Source organism: Acanthochromis polyacanthus, chromosome 6 (genome assembly GCF_021347895.1).
Source record: "Acanthochromis polyacanthus isolate Apoly-LR-REF ecotype Palm Island chromosome 6, KAUST_Apoly_ChrSc, whole genome shotgun sequence".
NCBI classification, from domain to species: Eukaryota; Metazoa; Chordata; class Actinopteri; family Pomacentridae; genus Acanthochromis; species Acanthochromis polyacanthus.
Window position 1 is genome coordinate 28,709,036 of NC_067118.1, and position 18,252 is coordinate 28,727,287.

The 18,252-nt window shown below is 40.6% G+C and overlaps 1 protein-coding gene across 7 annotated transcripts in view; it reads left to right on the forward strand.

Annotated features, from left to right (window-relative positions):
- Positions 1 to 18,252, forward strand: part of LOC110957887 (synaptotagmin-2-like) — a 69,046-nt gene that overhangs the window by 21,038 nt on the left and 29,756 nt on the right. For 4 of the 7 annotated variants that reach the window (XM_051949842.1, XM_022204112.2, XM_051949843.1 and 1 more), the window contains exon 3: positions 9,662 to 9,728. The exons of 2 other annotated variants lie outside the window; for them this stretch is intronic. The gene's annotated coding sequence lies outside the window, so the exon portion shown is untranslated. Of the gene's footprint in view, positions 1 to 9,661; positions 9,729 to 17,923; positions 18,144 to 18,252 lie in introns of those variants that run through there. One more of the 7 variants, XM_022204114.2, reaches the window with a different exon arrangement.

Here is an 18,252-nt window from a genome sequence, read left to right on the forward strand (position 1 = left end):
AGTAACGTGTCTCAGCTTTATGTTACGGGCTCTGACACTGCAGTGAGACTTTGTACAACAACGTGATCATACAGCAACAAAAGTCGCTTTTTCTGTGGTGCCACGAGATCATCATGAGAAGTTAGCTGTCACACTCAATCTGTGTTTGACTAATGGGGCAGCGGTTTCCAAGATTTGGGCCCGACTTATAATGGAGCTCACTGGCGGTGTGAAGGTGAATGATCCCCATGAGCAGCCACTCTGTTTGCCATTTGCGGCTTGTCTATCGTTTGTCCTACAATACCTTTGACCGCATTACAAGGAACAAAAAAACAAAAAAAAAGAACATCCAGCCTTCTCTGACAAGTTTACTGTTTACTTTGATTTCATAACATCACTGAACTCTTCATTCTCAGCCAATTCAGGCCTCCAAATCATAAAATACAATCATAATATAAAGAACGTGTAAGACAGAGATGAACTATTGTGTTGGCTTTCAGCAGAAATGTGACGCTCACCGAAACGTATAAGGATAGATCGTTCGTCCAGTTATAGATAGACCTTGGTAGGTAATGTGGTTTGTTATGTTGAAAGGCCTGTCTAAAAGAAATATCTGCGTGCAAAGCACATTACTAAAACCTATTTGACATTTATAAGAGTTTGTCGATACCCTGGGGAGTTTGTTGTTTTCCTAGTGCCACACTACTCTCAGGAAGCATGTAATTCAAAGACACTGAGGTCTCGAGGCTTTTGAGTGGCTCTCCCTTTTTTCTTTTCCATTTGTCTTTACACTGATTGTCCTCTTTCATAATGGTCAACCAATTACTTCCATTAAGATAATAAACTGAGACCTTTGTACAGTCAGATTTACCAGCGTGTCTTGTACAATAATGCAACATTAATGCTGAAAAGCAGAAAATAAATTGATACATTTCATAATTTGCTTATTAATATTTAGTCTCTCTCTCTCTCTCTGGTGCGGTTTTTGAAGTGTTTGTTTCTTACGCTGTGCAGGCAGGGAGGGAAGCAATTAATCTGGAATTGTGTGCCGTTTCATCCCTGCTGTTGACCATTTCTCTGGAACTGGATGATAAATTGCCTTATTTCTGCACATAAACACAGGTCTTGTCTCCCAGTGAAGCAGGTAGCCGGAGGAAAGTAGGCACTCTCCACCAGGATTTATGGACAGTAGGTTAGTGAAAAATAGCACTTGCCTCCAATAGGTGAAGTAAGATCATTGTTTTCCTAAAACCACTGACGACTAAAGGAAAAAAATGGTGCAAAAACCCTATCTTTCATGTTTGTCTTTATGCTGTGTCATGTAGCTGATGGAGCAATTACTTTTTAACTGCTGCCAGACAGGACATTGAAATTGATTTGATGCAGCCATTTTATATTTAACGGAGATAGATCTGTAGCTCAACACAGTTGTTTTTAGCTTGGGCTTCTAATCTCTGCAAGGATTATTATAGGATAGTCCCAAACCATCAGGGCTGCATCTCTGCTAAAGGCTGTTAGATTACAGATCCTTTCTCATTTCTATCCTCATATGTGTGAAGGTGCTGCGGCTATGCAGCGATCTAATTGCACTTTAATAAAGATTGAAGACAAGAGATTTGAAGCTTTTGAATTGTGAGACTGTGCAAACAGCTTTGGAGGAAATACAGTGATAGTGATTCCACATAAGGAAATGTTGAGATTCGAAACACCGTGATGCTTTCTTGTGCTTTGAGCTGTTTTAACAATGTCTGATGCTGGAGTGAAGTCTCATAAACCTGCAGGGCAAATAACTATAAACACATTTTATCATCCACCTCATCTTAATTAAACAGAATTCAGCACTTAGCTTATTTGACTGCACTCGGCATATTGTGAATATCAAATTAATACTTCTCTATATGAAGACTTTTTTGCCAAATGAGTATTAACATAATCAGCTGTATCAGTTAATGAATTTAATTTAGGGCTGCAACATAAATTCATTCTAAAAACAGTTTATAAATCATGGTGAACTATGCTTAACAGAAACCCAAAGTTGAGTCTAATTGCTGACTGCAGCCATGGACTGAACAGCACAGTAATTAAAGTGTTAAAGATACAAAGGTTATCCTAACAGTGATTCAACATTTACTAAATAAAAACCTTTGGTGAAAATCAAGTGTTTTATCTTGTTAACGTGTGTATTGGGATTCTTTTGTAGACACATCATGAGGGAAGTAAGCAGTCAATTGCATGGTTGAGTACTTTCACCTTGAAGCTGCAATGCACCAATGACAGTCTGTAAAACACAGATTTAGGGTTTTATATACAACTGAACTATCTAACTTGCCGGACAGGGCTTTCGTTGTCAGTAATCTTCAGAAATAATTTCAGGTTCTTGTCATTGTATGGTGTAAAGTAGTTTACAGAGTCTGAGCAGAGTTGTGGGTGAGCTGGAGTGCTCGAGCTGCAAGGAGTGAGGTAGGTATACATTTCAAGCCATTTTAAAGGAGGAAAGGAATTGTTTTAATGGAAGAAAAAACATGTCTAAATACATAAATTGGATACAAAAAGATGAGATTTTAGAGGTTTGACAAGTGACCAGAGGGGCTTTAAAATATTACTTTTTGCATTAGCTGCAGATAAACAATATGGCGGCTAACCTTCAGACTAGAGTACCTGTATAACCATAGTGGCGACATGACGGGTCCAAAAAATTTTGGTCACGTGATGTATAGGCGCCATTTTGTTTCCAATTCATGAACGCCGGGTTTTCCTTTTAACGTTGTTTACACCGCAGAGTGTAATTCTAGGTCTTTTTTCACTCCATAAATACCAGAAAAATGACGGGCTGTTGTGCCTTTGGGTGCACAAATCGGTCAGAGAAAGGATTCCACATGTTTAGATTTCCCAGTGATCCTGAAAGAAGGAAACTGTGAGAAAATAAAGTCCGGAGAGTCGGATGGAAACCGACTTCATCATGGTTTTTGTGCCAGGTTAATCCCATGTTTGTAATTTCATGTTATGATGTATGGGTGAATGACAGATAGAAAAGTTTGATGTGATTTTAGGCAGATGTGTTTATTTTGACTTTGACCATTTTCATGCATTACCCCGTTAAACTTCAGTGGCCGTATGTGCAAATGTATTTTGCTAAATTGATCGAAGCTGCAAACTCGATGATAGAAACATTATACACCCATGGAAAGCTTAGATTCTCATGAATCCGCCGGTATAAACCACTTTCAGATGTGATTACCACAGCGGGTAATATAAACACATTTCTCCAACAAACAGCAAATAACGTAAACAGCACAACTCACCTTTGAAGGCTCAAAACTAGTCACAGATGAAAATATTCCACAAAAAACGGCCATAATCCAACCTTGGACATCCAGACAAAACAAGCCAGTAAAATATTTTGTCCAAAACATGTCTTGAAATCAGTAAGCAATCCAGAAATAGCTAGTTTTCGTGAATGTGCACCTCGCGTCCCATATTGAGTGAATGGAAACAAAATGGCGTCAAATCCCCAGTTGTCGCCACTCTGGTTATACAGGCACTCTACTTCAGACAAATTTTTCTTTTAAAACAAAAAACAATCTACTAATTTACAAAGCAGCTATAATAAGCAGAGTACCTCTAGATAGTACCACAACAAGTGCATTTGAAGAGCAGAAAAAAAGATGAGCATTTGCTTGGTCACCGATCTGACAAAATAGTGGATGAAACAATGTCAGTTAAACTGCTATAAAACTGTGCCACCAGGAGCTGCTACAAGCAACAAAATCATCAGCTGAAACCATCTGCCGGTGGCGAAAGAGAGGTGGGAACCATTTTAAATGTAATTCTTGAAGGAGCAGCATAATAACAGGAAAGTGTTGGTGGGCTTACAGATGACCCTGCAGAGGCCACAGCATGTCAGGGCAGGAGCGAGCAGAGACTTAACCCAAGGCAAGAGAGAGACTTTTTAAGATTCGCCATGAATAAGAGTCAGCACCAGCAGGTACACTGAGCGTTTCTTCGGGATTCCGAGCATATTATTTCATGTACGCCACCCCATAAACTCTAATATTGACTATCACTCTGATTTAACTGAAAATTGCAATTCTTTAGGATAGACAAAGTTTGATGGACAACACTGTTTCATTGTACTGGCTGTATCAGAGCATGAAGAAGCCAAAGTGTCACCAATTGCTTTTTTCTGCTGACTGTAAAAGACTCCCACAGTCAGCAATCTGTCATGTAAGCAGCCACCCATCACGCTCCTCACCTCTCACACTCACACAGGACTAAGAATGAGCCACGGCAGCCTCCTGCTCTTTATTTGCATTCTCACTGATGGCAAGCTTTTACATAGTAATTGTATTTACGACCTAGATGTACTGAACACATATATTCTTGTCTTTCTTCCGTCTTATTGTGAGGATTTGGATTGTACATGAGCACAATATTTGCTGCAAAGCTTATGTCACCTTTCCTTGTGGTGTTGAGGTGGGTGGGGCTTAATTGGATGTCACATGCTTTTGGGCATTAATCAGGCTGTAGCAACACTTGTTTAGTAATCAAATTTGATCAAACCACACCCCCTGATTAACATTTTTTAAATTAAATTTAACTCTTTAAAAGAGTAGCTAAAGATATTTTTGTCATTTATTGCCACTTATAAATATGTAATATTATAAAGAAACTCTTGAACTGAGCTGATGAAAATGAATTTTATGTTACGTCTAGTCATTGCTAGCACTCCTATAGTGGTTGTTGCTCAAAACTTTCTTGTATGTTAATGTCTTCTGATGCTCTTCATTAAAATGTCAAATTGATAGCATTTTTTAAAATTTCAGTCCACCAATTTTGTGTCCTTTTCATTTTTTCATGGTCAAATCTTTGAAATATGTTATTGAATGAAAAACTATTGAAAACTTTAAAAACATGCATATTTTTTTGATTTGGTTTCCTTTAATGATCTGCATATTTTAAGAGTTTTTCCTGAGCTTCTGAATTTAATGTTTACCTTTTCAGTATGCTGTCATTCATAGTCTGAGTAGGTTGACTGCTCTTTGCATTGCTATAAAAGCTTATCTGAGTGCTAAGACATTACACGTGACTTAGCTTAAGGAGTAGCTGCTTTTTAAAACTCCGTCACAGTGTTTTCTGATATTAAAATCACCCTTTCCTGCCTGTCAAACACTATTTATGCAACTACCTTCGATCAAATGGACTTTTGGAGGTGTGCTTGCATGCCTTCGCCCATCTCTATGTTAATTGTGTTTGTGTGAGAATGTGTGTATTGTGTGTTATCCAAAGGCCAGTTCTTTAATGTGTTTGCCTGCCTTCTGGCTCTGTGTTAAACCCCTGCATTGCAGCACTGCCAGTGGGATTTCAGCAGGCACGGCCCTTTTTTTTTCGTCTCTCTCTCTCTAACCCTCCATCCTCACAATAGAGAGATTAAATTTGGGCCAGATCCCTCCTGCGTGGAAAGCTCCTTGCACACACATGCACGTCTTCCAGTGTTCATATGTTACGCTCCAGAGACCCAGGGCAGCTGAGAGCCCCCAAAAGTCTCCTGTAGCAACAGCCATGGAGAGCCACGTGTCTTGGAGACAGACACAGACAGAGAGAACCAAAGACTGAGAGAGAAAACGAAAACACGAGCTCCTCGGGGGCTCAGCAATTCAAGCGCTGTCTTAGAAGCTGCACCGTAATCTTGTTAAAGAATAGAAAGGCTCTGTAGTTTGGTACTATGTGACTTTTCCAGTTGTTTGGACTACATGGTGCTCTTCATCAAACAGAGCTCAGCCGGGGAATAAGAATAATCAGAGCAGCTTTGTGTTGGACAGGAGTGTGATTTCATCAGTTTGGAATATTAGCCAGAAGCTTAATTTCAAGCCTCTTTCTGTGGACTTGTTGCATTTCCGAGACACGCTGTCTGTCATGGACGGCGTCAACAGAAACACCAGCCAGCACAGACAGCTGAAGAAGTGCTTTAGGTGTCATTTGTCAATAAAAATGCTGAAAAAGTGTCAACAGCTTCAACCTGGTGTTGTTGACAAAATGAAGAAAGATTTGATGGGAATTTGTGGCAGAAATTTTGATGCCACTGTTATTTTCGAGATGGTTTCCTAATGCACAACTAAATTTCAGGCATCAATCATTGTCGGTGAATGTCATGGCCCGTCAGATGAGAAGATTGTGTAAATAAATTATGATGCAGCCTCAACGCCCCTGAAAACTTAGCATCTCTAAAATACCATAGATTTATGTTAACTCAACAGCAATCAATGTAATAAAATACATTTTAAATATAACTAGAAAGTGTTAAAGTAGTTAGCAACAGGGATTGACAGTGACCAGATCTGATTCGATTCACGGAAATGTGCAAAAGAAAGTTAGAAATGCCTCCTATTGAACAACCAAAATTATTATAACTTTACAAGAAAATATAGATTTTATATGGGATTCTATTACATATAAAAAGAGGCTTGAGAAGCCTTTAAAGACAAAGCAGAGAAACTACATAGGCTATAATATACCATAGTGTTACAGCAAGTTGAGAGCCAGAACAATTTATCTGTTAGTTTACCAGTTTCATATCACAACACGACCTTGTTCAGTGTATCTCCCAGGTCTATCAATAAACTAATGCAGTGTTTTCAGAGGCATGTTCCAGTGTGATAAACAAATTGTTCTTATTTAGGCCTACAAGCCCAAAGCTGACCTTCAATGATTTGGCTTGTCAATGTTCATTTTGATATGACTCCTCAACCAGCATGGTTCACTCACGTGGGCATTTATGGAAACCAGAGAACAGAGTCATCATTAAATTCTGTTTCATTTTTCCTCTGCACAGTTTGGTCCCTTGGGGACGTAAATAGGTGGGGAAGGATCCAATTATGTTCACCAAGAGGCAATTCCCTTTAACGTGATTGTATCTGAGAATCTGCACATCAGAGCCTGTCGCCTCTGTCAGCTTGCTAATTTATGATCTTTCTAGATTATTTTTCTTTTTTTTAATGGGAAATTTGACCTTACATTTGTCCTCACAGCATTTCTGCCATGAAAGTACAGTATTATATAAACATACAACACGCAACAACCTTTGGTTTAAGGTTTGAAATTCAAATAAGAGTTTTTGTTTTCTGTTTTTCTGATTTTGAATTCAGCTCTGTCATTTGGCCTTTCTATTTAAAGCCATGAAAATGTCACTTACTCTTGGAGCGCCGCAGTGTGAAGCAGCGTTGGAGCACTGCTTTTCTCTTCCCTGTCACTGTTGCCCCTCAGCTCGCTGCAAACAGCTTACTTTGACAGTCTCACAGTGTTTCTATGAGGAATGCTGGTATTTCACTTTGCAGGAACATAGAAGAGGCCCTAGTCTTAGTCTGCACCCCTTCAAGCAGCACAAAGTTATTCTTTGGTGTAGTGGCAATATTTTTCATCAACCATCTTGTCGACAAACACCTTCAGTGTGGTTTGTTAGCATTTAAAGGTCAGCGGCACAAAGTACAGAAAACAATATAGACAGACAGACAGACATAGCAATGCATACATTAATACCGTAGTACAATAATGGCATGTAAAAAACTCCTATGTTCTCATAGTTCAGGAGAAATCTATCTGATAAAACATCATTTTCTCCAATTTATGGGCACAGTTTTGTTTAAACTTTAACTCAAACAAGACACACAGAGTTTGTTGACATGCAGGCACTACATGTGCACAAAAAAATGAGTGAGAAACAGGAGAAAATCAGCCATAATGAAGATTTGGTTGCAAAAGGAAACACAAGTTGTATGGAAGTAATTTGGCTACAGAACGGATGATGTTTACTGGAAACAGGTGCTGTGTCTGTGCGATTGTTGTGCACTACAGGCAGCAATGTGACAAATTTATTTGACCTTTTCATTAGCACCACAACGCTCAAAGAGAAGTACAAAGCCAATCTGAATGGCCTCCAAAGCAAAAAAAACAATTTTGGGGGCCTTATTGCCTTATTTCAGTGCTGTCGCTTTTTGCATCATAGATTTTATAGCATCAACAGATCCAAATAATGAATTGATCCCCAGGGTGTTACTTCCTTAAATAGCTAGCGTGATGGGAAAATGAGCAGTTCGGGTATGTTTACAAAAATCAAATGCATATATCCATGAAATACACATGATTCATAGAAGAAAGCTCGGTTTTGGTGATGGCAGATTTAAATTGTATGAAGTGTTTTCCTTCACTGAAGTGCACAAAATGAAGTTGGTTATCTAACCCGGTGGATGTCTTTTGTGATACAATTACAATAAGGCAATTAAGTCCAGTGAGTCATGAAATTGATTGTTTTGCCAAAACGGGACAAGGAAATTGGGCCACAAATAGAATATCCTCAAAGGTTTCAGAGCACAGATGGAATTTGACTGACGGTGAAAGTTTGTTAATGCTCTTGCCAGCAAATTGTGATTTGCAAGAACATTTAAGGGCACAGAGGATCTCAGATCGGATTGTTGTGCCTTAAAGGAATTTTCTGACAGTTTGAGATAAGCACTTATTTGCTCTCTTGCTGAGAGTTAGATAAGGAGATTGATATGAGTGTTAAGTCTGTATGCTAAATATGAAGCTACGGACTGGCCTGGATTAGCAAATAATCTGTACTCTCTGTGCATATTTACAAAAATGAAAAAATAAAAACTTTTGCTAGTTCGTGAGTTTTCAAATTAGATTTTGTCACTTTATGCTAAGCTAAGCTAGCTGACTGCCGTCTCTAGCTTTTTATTTAATGCACAGACGTAAAGGTTCTGTTGATATTCTTATCTGACTCTCAGCAAGAGAGCAAAGATATTGTTTTTTAAGTAATGAAATTCTCCATCATGTCATGTTTTCCTGACTGAAATTAGTCAAGTTAATATTAAATCCAATTGCTTGCTACAAAAACACACCTTTATTAACAGTACCAAAAGTGATTTTCTTCTGAAATTGCATAAATCATGCATTAAAAAGATTGGCAGACATGTTACAGACATGTCTTTCCTGTGGTGGTGATCATTTGTCTGCATTTCTTTGTTGTTTTCGTCAATGAAATGACCGATATGCTCAAATATAAATATTTGATGAATTCATTTTTATATTCAGAAAACATTGCAGAAATCTTTGGAGGTAAAGGTTGAGAGACCAAATCAATATTATTTTAAGAGTCTGCTGTGATCTCTATAGGCTCTGCTGACTCACATTTAGGCTCCGTGTTTTTAAAACAGACATTCATTAGGGGGCTAATTCAATAACTGGTGAGCAGTAGTGTGCAACGGATAGCTGTCAGTGATAATTCATTTGACCTGCGGCTCTGTGGATGAAAACCGATTCAGGCATACATCAACTTGTTTGTGCGAGCGGAGGACAGATATCAATATTCTTTTCTTGGCACGAAATGATATTTGCTATAGAAAGGTTCTGCAGTGTGCAGTTCAAGAATGCTAATAATGCTGGGTGTTCATGGGGTGTGATGTAACGGCGTGGATTATCTTGAAATGATACACACACCAGTTTGAATCCTACGAATCAGTCCAGAGAGGATTAACCTTCAGTACAAGTTTGAAATCGACTTCACAATTTGCCAAATTCATCTTAATTTTCAGTTAAATAAGTGAGCAAGATAGCTTGTAATAAATGTTTTATGGGTGTTTCTTTGACTCAAAGAGTAAACCTTCACATTGTCTTTTTCTTACAGGATTTTTGACTGACAACTCTCTCACTGTGATTACTCCAGCCACTTTTCAAGATTCAAGATTTTGGCTGTAAGTATCTCACCGGCAAAGATGCTTTGTGCTTGACTGTACAAGTCGAGGCGCCTAGAGATTTCTCTTAATGTAAAGGTTGTAAGATGGAGAACGAAGGGAGAAGGGGGAGGAGAAGATTCTCCACTTCATCAGAGCGGTCCGCAATCATTGCTGTGACTGTCCTTTTTAAGCGGAGACAGATCACTGCACATTGTTCCATCCCTCCATCCTCTGCATCTCCCCTCTCAGAAATAGCATCCATTCCTAGTCGTTTCAGAAATCCAGCTTGCCTCTGTTCCCTTACTGTCTACTGAAGGCATGACCCAGATGGTAGGCTGTCCATGGCTGGATGCTTTTCTGAAACTGTCCAGTAATATAACACTCTGATGAGCTATGGGGTGAAGCAGCAGTTGACCTATAAAGAAAAACGTGCAGACTGTTTATGGGGTAGAAATTAATTAGTTATTTTCTTACATCACACGCAGTTATTTCAGAAGGATGTTTTGGGGCACAATCCAAAAATGAAATCAGTACATTACTCCAGAACATGTAAATAGATTCAACCCTGTGTCATCACATGTTTTGGACTCCACTAGATGTCAGCATGAAACGTTGTGTGTTGGGTTTTCCCCGCTCTCCCATCTGTTCTAAGAGAAGCTTTGCATGTGCCAGGGAGGAGGGAGCCCACTGCAGTGTGTAGTGAGCAGGAAAGGCGTGGTGAAGATGAAGGTGCAGCCCACTGTGAACAAGCATGATTTACTGTCGGATTTGCTCTTTGTGCGCCAGTCTCCAGCACACCCTGCACACTCCGGCACTCCAGCTGATTAATCAGAGTCATTTCCATGAGTGATGGAAGCTCCAGTGCTGCAGGGGCTATAGAAAGCTAATAAAGCCCGGTGGACAACAACCACGCCTGGAAGGACAGTTACTGGCTGCTGCTCTTACACTGGCTCTGTCCAGCTGCCGTTATTCAGCCCTCACTGCCCCGTGTCAGCTTCATTGTTATTAACATTGATCAGCTCAACATCAACCAAATGAGAATTCATACCCCGGGGACTGGTGCTACATGATTAGTTGTGTGAATATGCACCAGCATTAGTCAGCTGGAGCTTTCACTAAATGTGTAATGATACTTTATGCATGTACTGTATATTTTATGTATTTTATGGCAAACCTGCAAGCAAGCAGTTGCTTACTTATACATTCAGCAGACAGGCCAGCGTCTGAAGGACATATCTGGATACTTATGTGCTTGTTGTTTCAAAATCTAGTTGATAGCCACCTCTGTGTGTGGTTTGGTTCTGAATGTGTAGCATACAGCTGTTTTTAAGAGCTCTGTTCCCCAAAACAGCTGCTTGCTGTGGGTGAAAATGGGACTGATTAATACATTTCACATAAAACAGTACTAACCTCACACAATGAGCTAAGAGATGCTAATAGGCTCCATTAAGGTGAGGAGGCAAACAACAGTTATGTAATTAATTGGTGATATAAAAAATATTGATAATAGCTTATAAGTGCTTTAAATATTGTGTCATCTCAAAAATACTCAGCAATTATTGCACTCCTAATTTTATGAATTCATCTGTTGATGAAACGGCTAAATATGTGTATTGATTTATGCAAATGTTTAAACTGCAGCTGCTGAAACAGACTCAAAATGTGTCATTTAGTCCTAAATGATATTTTCACCTGCTGTGTCCTCCTGCACCTACAGGAGGACACATGGCACTTTCTTACAGCAGGCATATTATGGAAACATGGCTCCGGCAATGAGATTTCCCTCGCACTCTGCCAGATCTAAAATGAGCCAACACAATGAAGCGCAAAGTATTGCGTTGTTGCACCTCCTCACATCTGCAGCACCGCATCCCAGCACAGATATAGAACCAGATCTAATCCTTGACTGCCACCCACAGCAGAGAATATTTACCACACAAACATGATGGCTGCAGTCGCTAAAGAGATTTGGAGATGCAGCAGCAGCGGCCATATTTCACTGCTTGGCATTTAAAGCATCCGCAGACATAAATCTTGAGACTACCCTTGATAAGAAGAAACACTCGATGCTGTCACATGTGTTTTTTCTTTCTACTACCTTTCTACTACCTCTCTTCCTGTTGAGGTTCTTTGGTGGCCCCTAAGGACACAATTAAGACAACAGAATAGGCACAAACATTAAAGAGAAACACACTCCAAATCCAAGAAATACCAAACACGTGCAAATAGGTAAAACACGTGCAGAAAGAAAAATGTGACGCAGACGTGCCCCACGATATTATAGGGAGTGATGGGCTTAATTTGGACAGGCGAACACAAATAGCCAAGTATCAGTGGTAAGACAACACCTAATGGCCATGCAAATATATCTGTAAAGTTGCTGCTTACCCAAATTAAGCCCATCACTTCCACTAATGTTGACTTCTGTATGTACTTGTGTTTAAGAGCCACTGTATTGTCTCTGAAATACAGCCATGTGATTTTAAAGCTGGAGTGCAGGACCTGTTACATTCGAGCCTTTCAAAATAAGTATGCACAATGCTGAGTAAAAATGCAAGTAAATCTATGAATGTATTTCACAGTATACTAGAGTTTTAATCTGGTGTATGTGGTGACATTGACACACTGGTGCACCAGCAGAGACGCATTTACGCCAACCAGCAATGACTGGCTCACCTGAGCAATGGAGAAATCGTAGCAGTGGAGATGGAGTAGGTTACAGCAACTTGAGGTATGCAGTGGAGTCAAGGAAGAAATGTTTCTGATGCTCCAGATATAAAGGGAGCTTGCCATTCAAAGGAAGGATTACCTTTTAAAGAACAAGTCCTGCAGGCATGCACCGTGTCCCAAAAGTTTGTTCTCCCCTGAAAACCAAAACTCAAAGACTGCATATGCAATATAATCACTTTAGTCAATAACCAGTATTTCCCCCTGTCACTTTGATCACACCTTTCAATCTTTCAGGCATGGAATGTACGAGGTTCTTGAGTGTGAATGTTTCTATCTTCCCCCACTTCCGCACTGCCCTAGAGTTGAGCTGTTTCTTGGTGGTCGGTTGTGGACTGGCAAAGATGTGACTGTTCAGGATTTCCCAACAGTTCTCAATTGGGTTGAGGTCAGGGAACTTTGGTGGCCATTCCTCTTTATGCAGAAAGCCAGGTAGATGCTCAGAGCATCATTGCTGAGTCATATGGGCAGAGTGAGCAGAGGCGCCATCTTGCATGGATACTAATTGCGAACATCTGTTCAGCATTTTCCGTTCAGTCACAGGCTCCAATTTTTCCTTCCTGGCCAAAACTGGAAATCGTAGAATGCTATTCTAGAATGCTATTGTTATAATATTGTGCATTAACAGTGATACTTTGAGGCACATTGTGCAGCTCTGAGTGACCTGAAGTGGACGAAGCCCCCCAAACCATACTATGGGCTCTGAATTTCACGTCCGCAGAAGATGGCACTTTTTCACGACCTTCTGTATAGATACGGTCATTGTGCCTGTTGGGTGTTGTAAATAAGCTGAGAGGGCATTCAGCAGTGAAAATCCAGTTCTCTCAGTCATTTGGAATCAGAGTTATGTACTTCTTTACGAAAGCCAGTCTCTTCTCTTTTTGAAGTTTCAGCCCCAGTGTTTCTATTAAATAATGATGCACGGTGCTCTTAGAGACACATCTTCTCTAAGATTTTTCAGCCTCTGTGTCGCGGCATAGCTGGTGTCTTTTACCCTTAGTTCTTGCAGTTAAGCCAGATAGACGTCCTGAGCAAAGTCTCTGAAGGATCCTCCTTTGTTGTACCTTTGCCACTACTTCTGCATCGAGCAGATACTTCTGCCAAGGGCTTGAGCTACCTGCTGACAAATTTTTCCTGCAATGGCCTGTGCACGGATCTCAGAGTCTGAAAGAGTAGATTTTCCACCCTTACTCTTAGCTAGCCTAGCTTAGCTAGACTGTATTCCTGTTATAAGGGATATACGGGAATACGGTCTAGCCCTCCTCCATTGACACATTTTGACAGGTTTTCAAGCTCCGAGCAGATCAGACCGAACCAATCAGAGCACCAGAGGCGGGAGTTAACGATGCGTCATCTTCAGGGCCGAGTTGGCGACCGCAACAGAGCGAGGTTTCTCTCGTGCGCTTTCCTCTGTTTTGCACGGGCTGAATTTGTCCTTAAAACCTCAACAAGAAGCAGCTCTTAAAGCTTTTCTTTTTAAAAAGGATGTATTTTTAATTCCGGCAGGCTGTACGATAGAATGTGTAATGCTGCCCTCCACTGTTGAAAGGGAGAGCTTAGATTTTCCTCAGGACCCCTGTATGGCGAAGGAAGCTGTTAAAACTACAAAACATCATGGCGGAAAGGCAATTGTTAGGTCGCTTAGTGATTGCGTCACACATGTGTTACGCTGATTGGCTCTCTCCAATTCAAGCTGTGATCGGTAGTCCCGCCTCTGGGCTAGATTTGGTTCAATGGAGCAGTTCCAGACTGACTTTGTGTATTTGTAATACACAATATAAAGGCTGTCTGGTCCCCAGGCAAACTCTTAGCCATGGTAACAACTCTTCAAAATTTGGCTGTGAGTGTAATGCATTTTGTTCAAGCAAGAAATTTACATACTGGTACCTGACAGTTTGACCAAACAACCAAACAGTACCTGAGTGACCAGGTGTTAATCCATTTTGGTGACAAACAATCAAACACGTGGTTCAGTGGGGAGAACAAACTATTGGGACATTGTGTACGTCACAAGTATATGTTGACAGTGTTTGTGTAATCATTCTCAGTGCCAAAAGGGGGAGACAAAAGTTTGACACAGCTTTAATCACTACACAGAAAAACATGGTGCTACAAAAAGCTGAGTGCTTAACCATTAATCAGTTGTACCAGTGATAGACACTTTATTTGTAGCAATAAGAAAACTATTTGACAGAACATTTGATAGCTTCATGTAAATACATTATGCAGAACACAGTGAAAATGCAGAATTTAGCTCAATGAACAAACTCAAAAACTGCTTTCTCTCTGGCTCATGACCATCCTGCCATACCTTAATAATGGAGTTCCTTCGCCCTTCATCGTTCTTTAGTGTGGCTGTTGTGCACATCTTCGAAGGCGCGATAGTCTGTGGCCATCTCTTCACCCCTAGGCCTACTTACCGACCTCACGTGGTGGGGCCCTAGTGAAATACGTTTTGCTGCCTCAAAACACCCACAACCTTGTGTCCCCACCACCTCCATCTAAGTGTTGCAGTCCAAGTGGCCTTCTCCGAGGGTGGATTTTATGCCGGGCGGCCTGTGGAGCTGATATATGGGTCTATGTCTAATGATACCATGATATGGCCAGCTAATAGGAGCTTTAACCTTCCAGAGCTGTGGCAGGTTTGCCCTCATTGCCCTCCAAGCGACTCCAAGTCGTACATGCTTTCTGTATTTTATATGTAGAATGATGAGATCAGTCCTTTGTCCTCATTTATTTTTATATGGCCATTTTTTGGACATCTGTGCTTTGCATTGTTTTGCTAACGTTAAATAATTACCTATATATGTCATATATAAACAGGGTAAAATGGTTAAATTAAAAGTAAGGTTCTTCATTTTTTTTCTCCTGGCCTTTAATAAAATGTATAAACTTGCAATAATTATGATTAAATCAGCTGAAATAAAACATTTTATCATGGTTTTATCAGCTACATCATCCAGCCCTAGTGGTACATGTGGTTTTATGGAGGAAGCAGGGTAGTGCATTGTAATGGCCTCCTATTCTGTCTAAGCTCATGTTTTAAAGTCATGCTCAGCTTTCATGGCTGTAAGCTCCATGCAGTTAGTCTCCACAGCACGCACGCCTTATTAAATATGTATTCCAAGTTGCACTGAATCTCTCTGGAGACTTGGCCTGTTTAGTTCAAAGAAAGGTCTGATGGATTTTTTTTCTTTCTTTTTATTCACTGAAATTATGCAGATGATTACTAGATTATGTGTGTGTACAGAATCGACTGCGACAGCCATCGTCAGCAGCATAAAACTATGATGAGAACATTCGTACTAGTCATCTGTCGCTACAAATCAGTATCCTTCTGTGTTTCCTGTCTCTTGGGAAAGTTGCCAGTGTTGTTCACTATAGGTTTACCCAGCATGCTATGAATCCTGGTTGGATCAATACCCTGTTCCCACTCAGACACTGAATCATACCTCCTTGTGTTTCAGGACACTGGGCTGTAAGATATTCCTTACAACGTGGAAAAGAGTGCACAAAGGCATGCAAGGACGGCTAAATTTCATAGATTCGACGGCAAGACCTAAATGTCACTGCATTTTTCATGCAGAGGGAATAGAAACTATTGAGCTGTTGAGTCCAAATTGCAGTGGAAGGCTGCCATTTTACTTTCACCCTACACAAAACAATATGGAGGCGGGGAGCTGCAGAAGAGCTGAAGCAGCCACCCTCTGGGTTTTGTTGTGTCTCTGTGATCTTCCAGGCAATATTCTGTGTTTCCTGCTAGCATAGCCCATGAAAAATATAGTAAGCCTTCAAACAAGTTGTGTCAATTTTCCTGAAGCTTTGTATCTCGTATTCTTGAAATTTATTGTGGGCCAGAAACTATTAAAAACACAGCAGTGAGCCACATTGAGTGGCTAACACCAAATCAATCAGATGTAAGCACATTAACTTTAATTAATGCTTGTAGTAAACTTTACTACCTTGCTGGTTAATAAATTACTTTATTGAGTTATTACTAATGAAATTACTGACTCTTTAAATAAAACATGAAAATTAAAACTGTACATTTGTGAGCTGTTTTTAAAGTTATGGGAATAAATGGGCTTTTTGTTAAGTGAGAATTGGAGTTGATTATTATTTTGAGACAGACTGACACATTGTTGGCTTTGATGGTATTACCAGATATTTAAAATAACACCGGCGTTATGTGTTACAACTTGAACACTTTAAAACCTAGAAATGCTTGGTGAAAGTGTGAAGAGTATATCAAGTTGTACAGGGAAGTGCTGTGCTCATTTTTCTTCAGGAGAATATCACTGGGATAGCTTCATCTGACCTCTAATTACTGGATTGCTTTTAGTTCAACATCAGAAGCCATTACTGCCTTGACCCTTAACACTGAGAAATGGTATTGCCACAGACAGGAAACAAATTGCATTCCTCCTTCTCCAGTTGTATACTTTCAAATTACAACAAAGCCATCTCCCTCTTTTCTCTACCTTCCATTTTTACTGATTGAGACATTATTGATTTTTGGTTCGAGTGCTCATTGCTGGCCAATAAGGTGGGTGATTCACTTAGGGGACGAAGATAATTCTCTGTGACACGCAGCAATACCCCGAGGGCTCCAAACTGTCTGGTTCACCGTCGGTGTTAAGCGAAAGCATGCGTCACATCTTGTCATTAACACGCAGATTTACACAATAATACACTGACTGTACGGCGAAAAAGTAGTGTAAACTAAGGGGTCTGTGTGGCATCGTGACAATTTCACAGTATTTACACTCTGGAAAAAATCCTTTTTATCAAGCTTCAGAAGCTTACATACAGCAGTGTGACAAGGTGGGTGAAAATTTGTTGGTCAGCAGAAGGTTTATAAATCATATATGCTTATGTAAGCCTAACAGGATACATATGTATATGTATGCAAATATTGCAGATTACAATCCTCCTTGATGACAGAAACCCAAAGGCATAAATCAGATATATGGACAGACACGGCACGGGAGCCAAAGTAGCAAACTACTGCTGCAGAAAGCACATAGCAAACGACAGGCTTCTTGTTTGTCTTTGTCCCGTTATGTAGAGGTGTCATCTCTAGTGTGTCTTTGTCTTCTTTTTGCTTCTGTAAAACCCCTTATTCTCCACACAGCTGCAGCCTCGTAAGCTCAGGAACATGTCTGAACCCCACGGAGTCTCCCAGCAGCAGTGCTGCCTGAATGAGGGTGTGGGTGCCGGTCGAACAGCGGAGCGTATGGATGCTTTTGGATTGCCCTCATGCACTGGGGCACAGATTGCTGCATACAGCACCTTGTGAGCAGCATCACAAATCAGCCGTCCGAGCAGTGAGTGCAGGAGCAGAGGGAGAGGTGGAAGATGGAGAGAAAGCAAGAGTATGGCAGAGGTGAAAGGAGGGAGGGGGGTTCCTTTCAGCGAAAGAGATAGAAAGAGTGGAGAGAGGGAGAGGAGGAGGGGATTGTGAGGAACAGAGGTGGGGGTAGTCACAGAGAGAATGACTGAGAGAGTGAGTGTGTGTGTGTGTGTGTATAGGAGAACAAGTATTGCTGCAGTGGAAACAGTGCGAGGAGGACTGCAGTTTCTGGTGCTGATGGGAGAGCGGTCGAGAGACGTTATTAAGGCACTGTAACATTAACCCTAAGTGCCTATTTGGTGAATGGGTTTGCCTGTTGTGAAGAACAGGATTACGGAATTACGGTAGTGCTGGTAAGGGTGTCTTTCAACTCTCCTCTCAGCGTTGCTCGAACACTTCCTTTGAGGAATCTGGAATAGAGTTATTGGCTGGTGGCTGCTGCTGTAGTGAAGGATTATTTTT